Consider the following 18,683-nt stretch of genomic DNA (forward strand, 5'->3'; position numbering starts at 1 on the left):
GTCAGTAATGGATGGAATAAGTCAAGCTTGGATCCTGGACAGGATCCAAACAACTCACAACTCCTTTGGGCACATTCATATTTCCTTCCAGCCATTTCCTTTTTTTTTCCTACTTCAATCTCTTCTCTCCACCCCCACACTCCCCCACACACACACTTTATTCTCTCTTCTGCTCCACTCTCTTTCCATGCCTGCTCCACAGCCTGGGCGAATGGATACAAAACACTAAAGGATAAAGAGAAAAGGAGAGATTTCGGAAGCTTCCTCACCCTGCAATTGTTGCCAATGAAGTCTGGAACAAATTTACCTCTGAAAGTTTTGAAGGGCCTTCACATAATAAAAGCAACTACTCAGCAGTCAAATGCAAACATTTAATATGCCAAGTTTTTCTTTGACTCAGGCTTCAGATTATTTATACAAGTGTCATTCTGTCCCAGTTCCCCAAAATTGTGGGAATAGGTCAAGGCGATCTGGACATTCTTCTCTTGGTTGACACAGATACCCTGACAGCAAGGTAGCTTTGTTCCTGACAACTTCTCATCAATGACTCACTGTGCTGGTGCCCTGAGGCTACATTTCAGCAGGGCTGTCTTTTCCATCATATAACTGGCAAGCAAGCAGGCCCTTTCTCTCTCCCCCTTTCCATGCGGCGCCTAAGAAATAGATGCAACCAGCATCGTCCATGATGGAACAGGTTTTTTCTGCCCACATCTTAACACCAAAAGTATTTTTAGAAGGGAAAATCATGCTTCCCACAAAGCTGAACTCCTAAAATAATAATAGCCTTTATTGTCATGGTACATCATGTATACAGCCTGCTTGATTTGCTTTTTGAAGAAAGACTTCCTTAAAAAGAGGGGTGAGGAGCGGGAAACAGCCTCTAGTACGCGGGTCTCCAACCTTGGCAGCTTGTGGATTTCAAGTCCCAGAGTTCCTCAGCCAGCAAAACTGGCTGTACCCAGTGTGAAGTCTTTCCATTCAAGCATTTTGTGATCCCTGTACCTTGACCACTTAGCAGCCCAGCTGCTGTATATTAGAGTAATTTTCAGACCCCTTTCAAGTATGATCCCACACTGATACACTTATGCTCAAAGCTGTCCCAAAAGAATGTAATCAAGGTGCAGATAATTGTCGCTAAATCTAATTCAGGAAGGAACATGGCTTGTGCACTAGAAAGAATTCTGCTAAAGCTCTTGTAACCATAAGGATTTGGAGGAACAATTCCAAGTAGACTGTCTGCTCTTCAGGGAGAAAGCCATTTCATCTCAAGGGGCTGAACTTCAGATCCTGAGTTCAGTTTCCAATTTACCAAAAGCATTTCTGTTTTGCTGGGTGTCATTTCAGCTTGTTCTCCTTCGTCCAACTTATTGTTAAGTTCAGTTAATAATCAACAAATATTCATTTGTTTCTTTCAATGGGGTGGTAAGGAGTATGGCCCATTTCAAAACTCCAGCTGATGGGAATGGGATAACTTGCCACAGCCAACTCACCACAGTCAACTTGGCGCAGGACAACTTGCCTTGGTCAACTCACCATGAGACAACTTGTTGCGGGACAATTTAACAATTCTATTTAATTATTTAAAATAAATAATAAAAAAGGATTAATATGTAGAAATCTGACCAAGATGCTCTTTATAGCTAATTGAGGTCAGGGAGAACCTAGATAGTTTGGCACAAATTGAATTTACTCCCTATTCATATCTTAATCTTATTGGCTGTTTCTTTCTCTCTCCCCCTCCCTTTCTCCAACCCTCTCTCCAATTACCAAAGATATTTGTTCAGGTAATTTTTCTTCTAAAACTCTTATGCTTTGTTAATAGAGTAGAGTAGAGTAGAGTAGAGTAGAGTAGAGTAGAGTAGAGTAGAATAGAGTAGAGTAGAGTAGAATAGAATAGAATAGAATAGAATAGAATAGAATAGAATAGAATTTTTTATTGGCCAAGTGTGATTGGACACAGAAGGAATTTGTCTTGGTGCATATGCTCTCATCGTACATTGTTAATACCAAGATTCCGCAATAATCTTGGGCACGCTTGGCCCATTAGGCGCGTGCTTCGGCCTCTTTGTCAACTTGAAGGATGATCACGGGCCATGCGGGCACCTTTTTACCATCTTGGAGGACGCCCATGGGCTGGCTGCAAGGGGATCTTCTGAAGACCTTTGGTCCCCAGTTGGGGGAATTGAGGATGGACCTGGACAATCCTAGCTTGACTATTGTAGGACTACATCCTTCCCCCCCCCCTCGTCCATGGACCACCCCTCGGGATTGGAGATGAGGGGTTGGAGCTCTGACTGAATCATGGCGGTTTGTTTATCTACCGCCTAAGACCTATATCCCATCTGTCTTCCACTCGGAATTACTGGTGCGTCAATTTCCATCTTGACAGGTCCAGGATGGGTCTGTTTGCCGGACTCTTATCATGCGGACATTTACAGCGGCTGACCTTCTTGCCCTGCGAGATTCCCCTCTCTCGCGGGTTTGGCCCCCCACATTATCGAGGGCCCATCTTGAGGACGGGTTTTGGAACCCCGAGATGGCATGCCAAAATAGGAGACTCAGGGATTTTAATTAATTATTTTAATCGGCTTTTTAAGGGGAATTTTAATGGGAATTTTAAGGGGAGGGCGGGAACTGACGGATTTGGGTTGGAGGGGGGGTCGGGTGGGGGGGTGGGAGGGTTAAGGCGGGTGTTGGGGGTAGCCCGTCAGGAGGGAAACCAGTCCCTGCGCGTGCTCGTGGCGATTATTTAGTGGGTTCGGAGGTTATGGGGGGGGAATGTGTTCCTTTTTGTGAGGGTGGTTCCATTTGCACGGTAAGTGGGAGGGGCAGATATGGCGGAAGGGGGGGATCGTATCGGTCTAGGGGGTCGCGCGTTCGATGTCTGCAAGCGATCGCGTGCCCCGATCCCTCTGACTTTTCCGGTTCCCCGGATGGTCAAGACCCTCAGAGCCTGGGCCTTCGTCTTATGTTATGCAATGCACGGTCCGTGGCCAATAAGGCCCCCCTAATACACAATCTTATCCAGGGTGGCGCCGCGGATCTTATAGGCGTTACGGAGACCTGGTTGGGCACTGAAGGGGGCGTGCCCCTGGTCGAAATGTGCCCACCGGGTTTCCGTGCATTCCATCAGCCGAGGGCCCAGGGTAGGGGTGGGGGGGTGGCGGTTGCTATTAAAGAGAGTCTAGAGCCGAGGGAGACCACTGTACCTCAGATCGCCGGGTGTGAATCCTCTTGTGAGATGGGGTCATAGGTGTCAGATGGGCTTGCTGGTCACGCACCTGGCTCCTTGCTGCGTGACAGCTGCCCTGCCCGAGCTCCTGGAGGTGCTTGCCGGGTGGCAGTGGAGACCCCCAGACTTTTAGTCATGGGGGACTTTAACTTGCCATTTGCCGGCTCGTCATCGACAGTGGCTCGGGAGTTCATGGCTTCCATGACGGCCTTGGACCTGACTCAAGTAGTGGATGGCCCCACTCACATCGGGGGTGGCACTCTGGATCTTATTTTTATCTCTGGTCAGTGGTTGAAGGATCTGGATTTGAGAGATGTAGTCATAGAACCTTTGTCATGGTCAGATCACTCTCCTTCGCCTGGACTTTCTGACCGCCACTCAACACCGCAGGGAGACGGAACCACAACGTTGGTCCCGCCCCAGGCACCTGATGGACCCGGAGAGGTTCCGGACGGAGCTTGGGCCACTTCCTGAGGGTCTGGCTCACGGCACGGCAGAGGAACTAGCCGCAGCCTGGCAACGGGCTGCGGCTGGGGCTTTAGACCGTGTCGTGCCTCTGCGGCCTCTGACCCGGCGCAGATCCCAACCGCCCTTGGTTCTCCGAGGAGCTGAGGGGATGAAACGCCGGAGAAGACGCCTAGAGAGCTCCTGGAGGTCTAGCCGCTTAGAGGCTGATCGACACTAGTTAGGTCCTATACTAGGACCTACCTGGTGGCACTGAGGGAAGCGAGGCGCTACACCTCCTCCCTCATTGCGCCGGCAGATAACCGCCCAGCCGCCCTGTTTCAGGTGACCCGCCCTCCTTCACCAGGGGAGCGGGATGACCCGCTGCAGGGACGTGCTGAGGAGTTTAACGGTTATCTATACGATAAAATCGTTCAGCTTCGAGACGGTCTAGACCAAAATTGCACGATTCAGATGAGGCGCCTGAGGGTGGTCTTGGTGACATTTTCTGGGATGAGTTTGACCCTGTGGCTCCCGAGGACATGGACAGGTTGTTGGGTAGGCTGAATGCCACCACGTGTTTACTGGACCTGTGCCACCACGTGTTTACTGGCCACTCAGGAGGTGACACGAGGCTGGCTCCAGGCGATTACAAGTGCCTCCTTGTTGGAGGGAGTCTTCCGCCGCCTTGAAAGAGGCGGTGGTGAGGCCCTCCTCAAGAAGCCCTCCTGGACCCGCTGTCTTAGGTAATTATCGTCGTCTCCAACCCGCCGCGGCGAAGGTTGTAGAGAGTATGGTGGCATATCAGTTTCCCCTGCACCTGGATGAAACTGTCTATCTAGACCCGTTCCAGTCCGGTTTCCGGCCCGGCTACAGCACGGAGACGGCTTTGGTCGCGTTGGTGGATGATCTCTGGAGGGCCAGGGATAGGGGTTGTTCCTCTGTCCTGGTCCTATTAGACCTCTCAGCGGCTTTCGATACCATCGACCATGGTATCCTGCTGCGCCGGTTGGAGGGATTGGGAGTGGAGGCACCGCCATCGGTGGTTCTCCTCCTATCTCCGACCGGCCGCAGCCGGTGTTGCCAGGGGGGCAGAGGTCGGCCCCGAGGCGCCCCACTTGTGGGGTGCCGCAGGGGTCGATTCTCTCGCCCCTTCTGTTCAACATCTATATGAAGCCGCTGGGTGAGATCATCAGTGGCTTCGGTGTGAGGTACCAGCTGTACGCTGATGACACCCAGTTGTACTTTTCCACACCGGCCACCCCAATGAAGCTATCGAAGTGCTGTCCCGGTGTCTGGAAGCCGTACGGGTCTGGATGGGGAGAAACAGGCTCAAGCTCAATCCTTCCAAGACAGAGTGGCTGTGGATGCCGGCATCCCGGTACAGTCAGCTGAGTCCTCGGCTGACTGTTGGGGGCGAGTCACTGGCCCCGATGGGGGGGGGGCGCAATCTGGGGGTTCTCCTGGGTGGACGGCTGGCTTTTGAAGACCATCTGACGGCCGTCTCCAGGAGAGCTTTCCACCAGGTTCGCCTGGTGCGCCAGTTGCGCCCCTTTCTAGACCGGGATGCCTTATGCATGGTCACTCACGCCCTCGTGACGTCTTGCCTGGATTACTGCAATGCTCTCTACATGGGGCTCCCCTTGAGGGGCATCCGGAGGCTTCAGTTAGTCCAGAATGCGGCTGCGCGGGTGATAGAGGGAGCCCCTCGTGGCTCCCGTGTTACACCCATCCTGCGCAGACTGCAATGGCTACCTGTGGCCTTCCGGGTGCGCTTCAAGGTGTTGGTGACAATCTTTAAAGCGCTCCATGGCATAGGCCGGGCTATTTACGGGACCGCCTACTGCTACCAATTACCTCTCACCGACCCGTGCGCTCTCACAGAGAGGGACTCCTCAGGGTGCCGTCAGCTAGGCAGTGCCGTCTGGCGACACCCAGGGGAAGGGCCTTCTCTGTGGGGGCTCCCACCCTCTGGAACGAACTCCCTCCAGGACTTCGTCAACTTCCGGACCTCCGAACCTTTCGTCGCGAGCTTAAAACACACTTATTCATCTGCGCGGGACTGGATTAGATTTTAAAGTTATGGGTTTTAAGGGTTTTTTATTATTTATACTATTTTTAAATTTGGCAATAGAATAAGTTTTTTAATTGTCGTTTTTAATCTGTATTTATATGTATTTTAACTGCCTGTGAACCGCCCTGAGTCCTTAGGGAGATAGGGCGGTATATAAATTTGAAAAATAAATAAATAAATAAATAAATAAAAACAACAACAAATGTAACCTACAGTGTAAACTACATATTGCTTATTGCCTAAACTTAGCTAGAGTCTTTCAGCCTAATGGACCTACAGCAGCTGCATGATATGGAACAGGTAAAATTCAAGGTAGCATTTGAAGATCAGAAAGGCCAAACAGGTGTCCAAGATCATGTGTTGAGGGGCTGGTTTGCTATGACTGGTCCTTGGTATCCAGTTTCTGGATGTGCCAATAAGCTGGAAATATTTGAATGCACAGAGATATGTCAGCTGGTTGGGGGAAAAGGATGATTAGGTCATAGTTACACTGCAAAGATTATCATATTGCTAAAATGCATTCATTTAACTCAGATCAAATTTACTGTGTCATGTTCTTTGTCCTGATTATGTGCATTTTATTTCAAAAAGGTCCCATAGCATTTTACTCAAAGTTTTAGACTGTGGTTCAAAAGGAAGCTAAACAACCCTGCCTCAGGGCATACAAATAACACAAACAAGTTAGAAAGAATACTACTTGTTCATATTTTTCCTCTGTAGCCATAATGGGAAGGAAGGAAGGAAGGAAGGAAGGAAGGAAGGAAGGAAGGAAGGAAGGAAGGAAGGAAGGAAGGAAGGAAGGAAGGAAGGAAGGTGGGTATTTATGTTCCTAAATCTCCTTGTACTAGGTGGAAAACCATAAATATGCTTAGTAAAATCTGAAAAAAAATGGAGATAGAGCCAAGTAAACAAAATTTCTCCTTCTTATGCTTAATATACATTAAGGGACATTATCAAAGAGGTTGAGATAGCCTTTCCATAATACCCCCCTCTCTTTCCTGTTATAATGACAGATATTTTGCAAAAGTCTATTTTATTGTTTATTTTCATCTGTTCAATCATGTCCAATTCTAGGGGGTCCCTAGGTTTTCTTGGAAAAGTCTCTTTCAGAAGTGGTTTGCCATTGCCTCATTGTTAGAGCTGAGAGAAAGTGACTAGTCCACAATTACCCAACTGGCTTAGTGCTCAATGCAAGATTAGAAATTGCTAATTTCTACCCTTATGCCTTGACTATCATCAGGATAAACTGGCTTTCATGCAAAAGCCTACTGTTCACTTATTAAAATGCTCCCTCATGAGATGAATAGCAACCTATTCATGTACCCCTTTTTGAGAAATCCTAGAGCAGGGGTCTCCAGCCTTGGCAACTTTAAGACTTGTGGACTTCAGCTCCCAGAGTTCCTCAGCCAGCTTTGACTGAGCTGGTAGTCTTTGACTGAATCTACCAATCAAGATGCAACCACACAGCCAACCAACCTGCTTACAGCAATACTCCCCACCTCCCCACCAGTATTTATAGAGAGACAGCAGCTCCGACCACTCTTTGCTCGAGAAGCACGGAGCCGAAGACACCAGCCTGAAGATGATGAGTGAGACCTCGTTGAAACGTTGCCAAAATACTCCCAACCTTACATGGGAAAAGACCCGAAAATGCCAAGACCTACACACACACACACACACACATACACACACACACATATACAATATATATTCATCACTGTACTTTCCGGGTTTGTTTTTAGTATCACTATGGCAACATAATGGTAATTTTGCAAAGTGCTTACATGGACTATACTTGAATATCTAATTGAAATTAATGTCTTGTGCCCCAATTACCTTAGTGCTACCAGAGTTAGAAAACAGAGTCTGTGGGAAACCGTGGTATGTTCTTTTGAGGACGATCCAATATATCTTTCTTTTACAGCAAAGTATTTATATATTCTATATGCTTTAGTTATCTATTAGAATATGTGTCTTTGAACCTCTTCTCTATAGCTAAACCAAGAACTAATTTGTCCAGGATAAAAGTATGCAGGGAAATAATCATCTTCACAGGAAAAATGATAAAAGAGATCAACAATAATATTCTGCCCACACCCCCTTTCATCAGCCCCTGAAGTACTTCAGATCAACACTGGCAAACATAACAGATGTTTCATTTTTAAAAAAAATGAAATATATGTATATTAAACATCTTAAAAACTTAATGCTTAACCCTATTTGTTTTAACTGCATTTAAATGTACATTACATTAAATTTAGTTTTTGTGCTGACTCATTGTTTAGCTAAAACCATGGGACATCACTCAAAGACCAATGCTTTAGAACAGGGGTCTCCAACCTTGGTCACTTTAAGACTTGTGGACTTCAACTCCCAGAGTTCCTCAGCCAGCTTTGCTTTGCTGGCTGAGGGATTTTGGGAGTTAATATAATATAACAACAGAGTTGGAAGGGACCTTGGAGGTCTTCTAGTCCAACCCCCTGCCCAGGCAGGAAACCCTACACCATCTCAGACAGATGGTTATCCAACATTTTCTTAAAAATTTCAGTGTTGGAGCATTCACAACTTCTGCAGGCAAGTTGTTCCACTTATTAATTGTTCTAACTGTCAGGAAATTTCTCCTTAGTTCTAAGTTGCTTCTTTCCTTGATCAGTTTCCACCCATTGTTTCTTGTTCTACCCTCAGGTGCTTTGGAGAACAGCCCGACTCCCTCTTCTTTGTGGCAACCCCTGAGATATTGGAACACTGCTATCGTGTCTCCCCTAGTCCTTCTTTTCATTAAACTAGACATACCCAGTTCCTGCAATCGTTCTTCATATGTTTTAGCCTCCAGTCCCCTAATCATCTTTGTTGCTCTTCTCTGCACTCTTTCTAGAGTCTCAGCATCTTTTTTACATCGCGGTGACCAAAACTGAATGCAGTATTCCAAGTGTGGCCTTACCAAGGCATTATAAAGTGGCACTAACACTTCACGTGATCTTGATTCTATCCCTCTGTTTCTGCAGCCCAGAATTGTGTTGGCTTTTTTAGCAGCTGCTGTACACCGCTGGCTCATATCTAAATGGTTATCCACTAGGACTCAAAGATCCCTCTCACAGGTACTACTATTGAGCAAGGTACCACATATACGGTACCTGTGCATTTTGTGTTTTTTTGCCTAAATATAGAACCTTACTTTTTTCACTGTTGAATTTCATTTTGTTAGATAGCGCCCAATGTTCAAGTCTGTCAAGATCTTTCTGTAACTTGAGCCTATCTTCTGGAGTGTGGACTATTCCTGCCAGCTTGGTGTCATCTGCAAATTTGATGAGTTCCCCATCTATCCCCTCGTCCAAGTCATTGATGAAGATGTTGAAGAGTACTGGGCCTAAAACAGAGCCTTGGGGTACTCCACTGCATACTTCCCTCCATGTGGATGTAGTTCCGTTGAGGACTACACGTTGAGTGCGGTTGGTCAGCCAGTTACGAATCCATCTGGTGGTGGTGCTGTCTAACCCACATTTTTCTACTTTATCTAGTAGTAGGTTATGGTCTACTTTATCAAATGCTTTACTGAAGTCCAAGTAAATTATATCGATAGCATTCCTCTGGTCTACTAATTTTGTCACTTTGTCAAAGAATGCAATAAGATTAATCTGGCATGATCTGTTTTTGACAAACTCGTGTTGGCTTTTGGTTATTACTTTGTTTGCTTCTAGGTATTTGGTGATTCGTTGCTTGATTATCTTTTCCAGAATCTTCCCCGGTATTGAGGTCAGGCTGATAGGTCTGTAGTTTCCTGTATCTGTTTTTTTTCCTGGATCTGTTTTTGAAGTCCACAAGTCCACAGTCCAGTTGAAGTGCACAAGTCTCAAAGTTGCCAAGGTTGGAGACCCCTGCTTTAGAAGCAAGCAGTTTTAAGCAAATCATGGACCCTTCTTATAAGAAAACTTAATCCTTTAACAGTGCAATCTTGTACATGTTCATTTGAGTACCATAGGAGCTTACTTCCAAGTAAATAGGGTGTCACATACTGAACAATTTAATTGTAAAAAATTAATCCTGTTTCATTCTAGGCTTGGGTATTTAAGCAAGCCACTTACCATGGAAAGGTAGTCTTCTCAAATCAAGCACAAATCCCAAAGTCTTCATGGAAATATCATTTATAGTTATCTAAAAGCCCAAAACTTTCAGCTTCTGACATGGAAAAAATACTTAACTGGCACAGTGTTTGGTTAAACAATAAAGTTATTTTAATGAGATTCTGTGATTGTCATTAAAAATGAAAGTCTTCTAAAAGATTGGATAGCTGTACAGGGATCCTCTGTTAGGAACAACTGGCTACGATAAACAAACTCTTCATTCACAGTATTTGTATTGGAGCCATTTCTCAAATGACAGTGTTTACGTGTACTTTTCTGAGTGCGTGATTTCCCATCAGTTAAAAAGAAAAAAACACCCAGTTCTCATATTGTAGTTTCTGTTTTCTACAATAGTGCATCAGGTGATACCATTAGGAGTCAAACTGCTGTATCACCAAACTGTATTCTATCTGTTCTTCTTGCATATCTTGTGGACTTAATGACTTCTCCTATTGCATGCCTCTTAGCAGGGACATAAAGGATTCCATCAAGGAAATGAGCTGTGACAAATGGTAGAACTGAGCTCTAGTCCCATACATTTCTCTCCTCAGAAGCCAGAACATTCTACAGGGCAGTTATACTAAGCCACTTTATTGAGCTATAAACTCTTTCAGATATGGTCTCAACACCTATCGGTTGAGGAAGCTTTACTCCTGGAAATTCTGCATCAAGCAAAGGGTTGGATTAGATGGCCCTATTCTCAACATTGCAAAGAGTGAAATGAAGCATTCTTTAGTGGATTGGAAAATACGGTAGCTGGGGTGTATTTTGCATGGAAAATTATATCACAAGAAAAGTAGCAAATATCCCCTCCTCTGAATTCTATTCAACAGGGGAAAAAAATCTTAACTTTCTTTCACATGGGAAGGAATTTTACTTAGCTATAATCTGAATTGAGATCCCATATAGTTTCTTTGCATTCATCAAAATCCTTCAGGTTTATTGAATATATGTATAGCTGTTTAGGAAGTAATGCATTGTACACTTGATATGTAATGAAGTAGGAGATACGTAAATTTGTATATAGATCGAAGAATATATTACTTGTTAATCTGAATTTGACGCAAATGTTAGAAACCAGAGATGTTGAGCAATGTCCATTGTTTTTGTTTTTAAAACCAATAAAATATTATAAATAAATAAAAAATCCTCCAGGTTGGGGAATAGTTCATCTTTAAGGAAAAGTTTATAATCAATTGGAATGGAACCTATCGGGTCATCTGGATCAACTACCCATCTTAGAACAATATCCTTTAAAAACAAATAGATTGTAGCAGTTGGGGGAAAAAAACAACAGAACAAGAGCAGGAAAAAGAAAGCTATAGCTTCTATTCTCCATTCAACACAGATGTAATTTCCAAGCTGAAAACAGAACAAAACAAAATAGCAACAAGAAATACGTAATTTTCACAAGGTTTTAAATTGACAACCCAGCTTTCTTTGACAACTGAGGAATTATGTGATCTCCAAGATGCTCTGAAAACCTTCACAGAGAAATGTGTGATTCCATCACCTAGTTTTGGATCAATGACCAGAACACTCACCACATTTAGAAGCTGTGTGAAAGGGCCCTATGCCAATACAAGCGCATGGAGACTAGAGGAGAGGTCTTTTTTGTAGACATTGTCTACAAAGAAACCAGATTTTGTACAGAATTCAAACTACTGTAAGAAATTACAGCCCTTTCAAGTATATTTTTAGTCTGCTAGTAGGACATGTGAATTCCGCTAATGAGACATGCTATCTAGGGATAGAATTCAAACAGAATAAAATATCACCCTGTCCCTTTTTTCCCCTTTCTACACAGCCCTGTTCTTGAACACAAGAGACAGCATCAACAGTACAACAACAAGAAATGGCACACTTGTTAAAAGCTTTGGGAAACTGATTCCATCTTGCCCTAACACCATGTGCTGACGGGTATACTCTCCATGAGAGTGGCTGCTTGTTTCAGCTAGCAGCCTCAACTTTGGACTAATAAGTATGCATTAACAAATAAAGTGCTGCAGAAATGAATGGCAAATGTGAACAGCACAGCAGGAAGCTACACTGCTGGCAGGCTGAAAACGGTTTTGCAGATGCAATTGTTGGGAGATGACCAAGGGTTTTTCGGTCTGAAATATGAGCTGTAAAAAGCAGAAGCTTCACAAGGGATGTGAGCTCGAGGAACAAAAATACAGCATAGTTTCTGTGAATGCTGAGAGGTGAGGAGAAGGAGGAGGCTGTGTGGAAGTTCAGATACTGAAGTAGACATAACCAAACAATATATTGCAAAGCTATCTTAAGCTGCAGTGCCCTTAATTGCTTGTACGCCGTCTGTTTTGTAAGTAGTCTGCAACTTACAACTGATTGCTTAGTGACTATTCAATGTTACAACAACCTGAAAAGGGGGATTTATCCTGGATTTGAAGGTCCAGTAGATGTGTCCCTGCATTTAGCAACATGGCTGCATTTGCAATATTCCATGATCACATTTTACAGTGGTTTTGATGAAAACTAGCACTTATCTCCAGTTTTCAGAAAAACTACACACATAGCAAGCCATTGGTAGCATTCATTTAATGACTATGGATTCACTTAACACATGGTGGTTTGCTTAATGTCCCCTGCAAAAAGTGTAAAATTTTGGTGAGTGATGGTTTTACAACTGCCATGACATAAAGTATAACCAAAATGGGTTCCAATTACAGTTGTATGTTGAGGTCTATTTTTAATTTGAGAAAATGCTAAAGGAATATCTCATCTCTTTGTCTTTTAATAAAAAATGCCTTACTTTTTCTTGGTGGGCCAAGGACTTGCTGAATAACAAAACAAACTTAAAGTCCACTGGCCAGATAAAATTTGTTTGGATCTATTCATTTTTGCAGGCGTTTACACCTAATGGACAATGGAAATTTATTTGTTTATTTGTATCCTGCCTTCATAAATTTTACAAACAACCCAAGATGGCAAACATAGCCAACATACCTTCCTCCTCCTATTTTCCCCACAGCAACAATCCTGCAAGGTTGGTTGGATTTGAGAGAGTGATGACCCAAAGTCACCCATCTGGTTTTCATGGCTAAAACAGGATTTTTAAACTTATGGTCTCCTGCTTTCTAGCCTATGCCTTAGCCGCTAGACCGAATTGGCTCTCAAATGTCTTGTACCATATCACATCACTAGTTTACATAGCTCAACAGCAAGTAACAGTTCTGCAGCCAGAAGCACACTTCAGCTTCTGATGGAGATTTTACTCTCCCATGATAGCAAAGCAGCAATATCACTAAAGGGGACAGAACAGAAATATTTTGGGGAGAACATTTTGATATGTGGGTTGGTTTTACTTTGGTTTTAAAGTAAAAACTGAGGCAGAAGTTCAATTTTATTTTTTTCCTGCAGAATCTTCATGTCCTTATTTTGATTCTTGCTTCTGAAAAAAAAAAGGGGAAAAAATCACTCCAATTCTTTCAGCATTTGCTGACTCAGTGGTGTTGATGGAGAAGGCACTTCTGACGAGTACCAAAAAGATCTGGGGAATGCATAAGCCCATAAACTGTCCATTTCTGCTTTCCTTAATTGACTGTGGCTTCCCAAATTTTCCACCCCCCCAGTTTTTTCAGGATATGCCAGAGGCTGGATCCCGAATTCTTCATTAGAGATGTGTTAAAGCCAGCGGTTCTCAACCTGTGGGTCGGGACCCCGTTGGGGGTCGAATGACGATTTGCCAGGGGTCGCCTAAGACCATCGGAAATAAGGGAAGTATACTTGCGAGTTGAAGAATCGCGCTCCAATGGTTGACTCCACAAGCCAGCTGCAGGCTCTTCAAATCGCTAGCCGAATTCGGCTTCAGGCGCGATGAATTAAAAAAGAGAGAAATCTTTGCTCTGATGTCTTCCTCTCAAGCCAGCTGCAATCACTCCCAATCGCTAGCCTAATCTGGCTTCAGGCGCGATAAACTTAATAGGGGAGGAGTCTCCGCTTTAATGCCTCCGTCCTCAAGGCAATCGCAAGCAGTTCAGATCGCTAGCCAATACGGCTTCAGGCGCGATAAATTCAAAACAAAAATAATTTTATGGTTGTGGTCGCCACATTATGGGGAATTGTATTAAAGGGGTCGCCACATCATGGGGAATTGTATTAAAGGGGTCGCAGCACTATAAAGATTGAGAACCACTGTGTTAAACCATCTCTCCTGCATGTCCCTTCTACTGGGTCTCATTCAGCTGATGGAAGTGTATTTATTTCTTGTTGCAGAAAATTCAGAAGTACTAAGCACCACACAGGGTAAGAATCAAACTTTATTGATGATTTGAGTGCCTGCTTAAAAGAAAGAGGGGGAAAGCATAGATTTAAAAAGAAGTAGGAAATTGTAGGGATTTGATTTGCTAGCCAATTTTGGGAAAGCTGGCCATGTCCACACCTGGGGTTATTTTGATTATTAGTCAAAACAGCCATTTCAGAAGCATCAGCAAAGCTGGAGAAGCCCATTGTTAAGGTGTTGAAATATTGAGGTCTTCAGCCTGACTGAGGTTGTGGCTTTTCATGTTGGAATTCCTTGTTAGGATTCCCCTTGGGCTATACTGTGTGCTAGGGAGGAGATTTCTAGTCTCTGGTTTAGAAAATACTGCAGGGATTTTGTATGGGAGCAGGGAGCATCAGTTTGAGTCTGATAGGATTAGATGAAGAGAGGAGATGGGTTTGATCTTAATCATCTCCAAAAGATAGGGAGGAAAAATGGATTTGTTAGATCTGTTTTCTCCATCATCTTTCCAAATTTTCTTCCAACCAGGAGAACAATTTTGGACATTCTCATGTTTGGAGTGTGCTGCTCTTGCTGTTTCTTTTTGAAGAAGTGGAAAGTGGTGTGAAATGTCCTGTTGTTCATTATACATCTAATGTTCAAGTGGTCTGAAGTTTCTCTAGGAACACACTTCAATTAAAGGAAAACATTAGGAACCTGCGTACTCTCATTCTCAGCCAACTCTGTCACAGATTGTTGTTGTGGGAGTAAAATAGAAGACACTATGTAAATTGCATTGAGCTCCCGAGACAATATTAGATATAAATCAAAGTAATAATAACATTATATTAACTTCCTCTTATTTGGTTTTTTCCACTCTGGGAAGTATGACAGGCAGAGACACTTTGGGATAATGGAAAGCTCAATAAATCCATGGAACTACTCAGTGGTGGGATTCAAATAATTTAACAACCGGTTCTCTGCCCTAATGATTTCTTCCAACAACCAGTTCACCAAACTGCTCAGAAAATTAACAACCGGTTCTCCCGAAGTGGTGCGAACTGGCTGAATCCCACTACTGGAACTACTTCAGAAAAACATCCCAAAGGTGCTTTTTCAAGAGGCAGTTGGACTTCTTGTTGTTGCTTGAAGACATTTCACTTCTCTATCCAAGAACTGAAGAAGCTTGTTGGATGAGAAGTGAAACATCTTCAAGGAAACAAGAAGTCCAGTTGCGTCTTGAAAAAAGAAACTTTGGGACAATCATGACCTGGATGTCTGAGAATCTTCATAGATACTTCAGCAAAATATTAAAATAGAAAATAAGCTGCATGGTAGACAATAAAAACAATATACAGAATCCCTCAGATTTAAAAATAGAAAATTCTTTGAAGAAAAAAAACTTTTGAGATATATATATATGTAGGTCTTTGGTTATTCGGGTTTTCTCCCACGTAAAATTGGAAGTGTCTTGGCGACGTTTCGACGAAGTCTCATTCGTCATCTTCAGGCTTCAGCTTCGTGCTTCTGGGAGCAATGTGTGATTGCAGCTGTTTCTTCCTTTTTAACTGCTAGTGGGGGTTTGAACTGATTGGGTGGGAGCTTGGCTGTGGTTGTGAAGAACACAAGAACTCAATCAAAAAAGAGGAACCAACTTCTTCCCTGGTCCAACACCTTAAAGCCACAGGACACGATATTGACTTTAAAAAGACCAGAACTATCGCCAAAACTGAACACTTTAACAACAGAATAATCAGAGAAGCCATCGAGATAGAAAAACGCCCACACAGCATGAACAAACGAGATGATACCTCCCGCCTACCAGCCATTTGGAAACCCGCCCTTATTGACAAACGAGTCCTTAACACGAGGAATGACACCAGACCCACACTCACGAGGTCCACACAGGATGTCACCACCACACATCCACCCAGAAAGCAGACCCAAACCCACACTGATCAGGAAGCACGACCAAGGACCAGAAGCCAGACCGCAGCTGCAACATTAGCCATTTCAAACCCCTCCAATCCATACATGCAGCAGACTGACACCCACTACGAAGATGTAGCACGACCATGAACATGAAGCCAAACAGCAGCAGTGCAGCTCACCAGCTCAAATCCCCCTGCAACTCAGACTAATTTGAGCACAACCAAGCCCCCACCCAAGCAGGACACACCCCCATCCAATCAGAGCACAAAAAAACCCCCATCCAATCAGAGCACAGCCAAGCTCCCACCCAATCAGTTCAAACCCCCACTAGCAGTTAAAAAGGAAGAAACAGCTGCAATCACACATTGCTCCCAGAAGCACGAAGCTGAAGCCTGAAGATGACGAATGAGACTTCGTCGAAACGTCGCCAAGACACTTCCAATTTTACGCGGGAGAAAACCCGAATGCACGCCCCTTAGAGTCCTCTTAGGAATGGAGTGAGGTCAACAGTGGATAGATTTTGGTTAAAGCTTTTGGGGTTATGAGAAGAGACTACAGAGTCAGGTAATGCATTCCAAGCACAGATAATTCTGTTAGAGAAATCATATTTTCTGCAATCCAAACTGGAGCGGTTGACATTAAGTTTAAATCTATGGTATCTCTTGTGGTATTGTAGTTATTGTATGGTGCATCTTTTTACAGTACTAGTTTCAGCACCATTGTTTTTACTGATACCTGATACAGATTCAGCACTCTTTTTAAGAAGATGTTCATCTGCTTAAAAGTGAATGTGAAGGAAAGAAAGAATAGGGAACTAGGTACAGCTCATCAGTAGTGACAGCTAGTTGAATAAGCATCCACAAAAAACCTAATTTTTCTCTCTCTTTTTTCTATTCTGTTCAAATTTTAGCAGTTCTTGACAATATTTTTGGGAACCATTTGTATTGTTTTATATCTAAAAATAAAATATTATGAAACCATTTTTGCATCAGTTTATAGAGATTAGTTTGTCTTTCTGGCAGATTCTATTATCTCGCAGTAATACCATAAACACTAAAAAAACCCTATTGAATCCAAGATATATGTTGGGTTTCATCAGGTTCTGATCACATAGTGGTAGAGCTGAGCATCAATGACATATTGATGACACATCACTTTAAACCTTCCGATAACCGTATCCAATAAGGTTCATATAGCATTAATTTAGGATTGATTGGCAGGGAAAGAGAGAAGGTAGAATTTCAAGAGGGATGGGGTGGCTCAGTGGCTAAGACCTGAGCTTGTTGATCAAAAGATTGACAGTTCAGCGGTTCGAATCCCTAGTACTGCGTAACGGGATGAGGTCCCATTACTTGTCCCAGCTTCTGCCAACCTAGCAGTTCGAAAGCATGTAAAAAATGCAAACAGAAAAATAGGGACACCTTTGGTGGGAAGGTAACAGCGTTCCGTGTGCCTTTGGTGTTTAGTCATGCCGGCCACAAGAATACAGAGACGTCTTCGGACAGCACTGACTCTTCAGCTTTGAAACAGAGATGAGCACCGCCCCCTAGAGTTGGGAATGACTAGCACATATGTGCGAGGGGAACCTTTACCTTTACCTTAGAACTTTGCTAGTTGCCACAGTATAGTTCTCAGGAAGTTGAACAATATAGATATAGTAGACAAGAAACATCAAAGCTATAAAATAACCCATGCAGTCAAATACCAGTTCCATAAATTACTTAATCTAAAAAATAGCTGCAAAATTCATCACATTTTATTCATTCATTCATTCATTCATTCATTCATTTTTTAATAGCAATATATGTTGAGTGGGAGTTTACCATTTCCTTATCTTTGCTTTAATGCAGTGGAGAGAAACCAATGTGAGGCATAAAATCCCTTTTTACAGCCCTGAAATGCCAAGGCTTATTATTCAAAACACTCACTGTGGTCTTTTACCGTTGACTATCAACAATTTGCCCCCTGGATTGAAACTTCTGGAGTTTGAAGTCTACAATCTTAAATGTGTTGAAGTTGAGAAACACTGCCTTAGGATATCTTCAAGAAATAGGACAGGAGAATTTCATTTAGAAGGGCTGGGTACAAGGAAGAAATAGAAGGAAAGCAAATGAGCTATCTTCCACTTTGGCTACTTCAAATTGGATGGGTTTTTTCCCCCCAGGCCTTCGTATTGGGAGATCACATCCTATGATATCTTTTAACCATCATTTCAGGAGGTGAATCTTTTGCAGGAGGTGAATCTTTTTTGTCTGCAAATGAAGATTTGAAGTGACAGGCTGGATTCAACCAGCATGAGCTTGGATGATGTTGATTAGTATGGATTCACACACAACACACATTAAAAAAAAAGGTCAGGGTTTTGATTGTGTAGACACAGCTGCAATTTTTCAACCAGACATCCTGAGTGGTTCTGAGAATTATGAATCCAGTCACTGTACTTAATTCATTGTGTTGTGGAAGCCCAGGTTAATTTGGTCTGCCTAGCCTCATCCTTCTTTCGTGATCACACAACAGTAAACCCCCACAATATAGCTGTTTTTATTATCTCTTTTGATTTAGTCTCAGCAACAACACTCTAAACGAGTCAACTGGGCAAGCCAAGACAGCTTATATTCACACCAGCAAGATTTTCCTGGGCTTTTTAAACATGATAGT

The 18,683-nt window shown here is 43.4% G+C and overlaps 1 long non-coding RNA gene across 1 annotated transcript in view; it reads left to right on the top strand.

Annotated features, from left to right (window-relative positions):
- LOC131200738 (uncharacterized) overlaps positions 1-18,683 on the top strand; it is a 31,241-nt gene that overhangs the window by 10,583 nt on the left and 1,975 nt on the right. The window contains exons 4-5 of the long non-coding RNA XR_009155697.1: positions 11,679-12,075; positions 13,465-14,137. This is a non-coding gene — a long non-coding RNA (uncharacterized LOC131200738). The remainder of the gene's footprint in view (positions 1-11,678; positions 12,076-13,464; positions 14,138-18,683) is intronic.

This window comes from Ahaetulla prasina, chromosome 6 (assembly GCF_028640845.1).
Source record: "Ahaetulla prasina isolate Xishuangbanna chromosome 6, ASM2864084v1, whole genome shotgun sequence".
In the NCBI taxonomy this organism is placed as follows: Eukaryota; Metazoa; Chordata; class Lepidosauria; order Squamata; family Colubridae; genus Ahaetulla; species Ahaetulla prasina.